Here is a 2288-nt window from a genome sequence, read left to right on the forward strand (position 1 = left end):
TTTTTAAAAAAATTTATTACTATGAAATCTATTTTACAATTTACTTTAAATATTTTTCAAAAACTGAAACTAATCTAAAATTTTAAATATGAAATCTTTATTCTAGACATTTATTTTAATGCAAACTGATGTATAATCAACAAACTTAAGTGTATAAATCTATCTACCTAGAACCATTAAATACATTTAAAATCTGTATTTAGTATGTGTTTTGTAATTATTTTTAGATGTCTTATTTGTGTTTTGTAATTAAAAATTAATTTTTTTAAATACAACATTTTACACTCTAGTGTTAAATTTACAACTTGCAATATTTTGTAATCCCATTTCTATGTGAACAAGTGACTTATTTTCATGAATATATTAATCAACATAATACATAAGTAGCTAAAATGACGTTTAGAGATGGAGTACACAAAGTTTTACAAAGGGCCCCGGCAAAAATTTGAGCCCCAGGGCCCCGAAGGGTGAAGTTACGGCACTGATACAGTAGGTGGACAAAATAATGGAAACACTTCTATACTAATAAATTCTATACTAATTTTTTTCATATTTCTCAAGAAATGCTTAAAGAATCATTTTATAACTTCAGAAGTGTTTAGATCATGCGATTTCTCATACTAATAATGAAGTTCAAAGTATGGACAAGAATACGACATATTATCAATGAATTTGAGGGACTGACAATAAATTACAAACGGGAAATAGTGTTTTTGTATAACCAATGCTGAAAAATATAACAATAGGTTTGTAACCTGTTAAGTTTTTTTGGTTATTATATACAATAATTGCACAAAGCTTCTTTGTAAGCCTAGCTTAAATATTTATGAAAATAAGTACATTTGTATAAAAAAAAATCTAATTTTTTTGTCTTACGATTTTTTGCTATAAATATAAAAATTTTCAATGAAACGAAACATATTTTCTAGAGCAATTTAAACTTAATTATAAAATTTTTGCTCTAAAATTTGAAAAAAAATCGATGAAAACTGTGCAATATATAAGTAATTAAAGTAGTTCTTACATGCTGCACATGAGCGGAAAAATTAAAAAAAGTTTTTTTTTTTATAATTTTGTAGTAAATCGTATTTGACAACTAATAAAAAAATCCGATTTATCCGATATCTTAAACATTCAAAAAGTTTTAAGAAATTTTCTAAGTAGTTTTTGTGTTTATTAAAAGAAAACTAGAAATAATAAGGGGTTTTCAACAAATATTATTTTGCAATATAAGACAAAATTTAATAACAAATGAATATACCTTATAATAACGTTCGTACACTAAAATGTGATTGAATAAGGAAGGAAAATACTTAAAAGAATAAATACTTTTTATGGAGGGAGGATCCCCAACAATGCCGGTACCATTTTTAATAAATCTTGCTTAATAGTAGAAAATAAAACTTGAGGAAAAACCCTTATCATTTTGAGCTTTCCTTTTAAAAGTACGAAAACTACTTAGTAATTTGCTTAAAACTTTTTAAATTTATAAGATACTGAAATTTGACTTTTTTATTAGTTGCCAAATACGATTCACTTCAAAATTAAGGAAAAAAAATTTAATTTTTTTCCCACGCATGAACAGTATAAAAGAACTACTTTAATTACTCATATCTTGCACAGTTTTAAACGAATTTTAGTCCGGGATAACTAGATTGGTAGGGCGTTGGGCCCATGTCCTAGAGGTCATGAGTTCGATCTCCGCCGGCCGAAGACCCCCCTCGAGTAAATGATGACTGGCGCAAGTTAAATTTGTTGGGTCACAAAGCGCTCCATGTTCCCATAATAAATTACAACTCTGGAGGTACTGAATTAGAGATTTATCGTTCTCTGGTTCAGATCAAAATTACGATTTGTGAATGAATGGATCCGACCTATAAGCGGGCTGTGACGAGGTGTGGCGGAAGTCATATTCTTGGCCATAGATGACGCCACTGAAAAACAAGGAATGCACCCTCTGCCTTAAATTCGCTTGGCTTCACTAAGCAGGCTTGCTGATATTGGTCACTTGCGTTAGAAACAACAACAATAAACGAATTTTTTTCGGATTTTAAAGCAGTAATTTTTTAAATAATTTTAAATTGTTAGAAAAAAACTTTGTTTATTTTAACTTAAAGTTTTTAAAGATATTGCAAAAAAAAGAAAAAAAAAAGAAACAAGACAAGATTATTATTATTTTTAAAATAAAACAGTCCATATCTCCATAAATATTAAAGCTAGGTTTACGAAATTTTGTGCAGTAACTGCTCAAAATAACTAAAATAACTGTCCCAAGTTACAAATCTATT

This window comes from Parasteatoda tepidariorum, chromosome 9 (genome assembly GCF_043381705.1).
Source record: "Parasteatoda tepidariorum isolate YZ-2023 chromosome 9, CAS_Ptep_4.0, whole genome shotgun sequence".
NCBI classification, from domain to species: domain Eukaryota; kingdom Metazoa; phylum Arthropoda; class Arachnida; order Araneae; family Theridiidae; genus Parasteatoda; species Parasteatoda tepidariorum.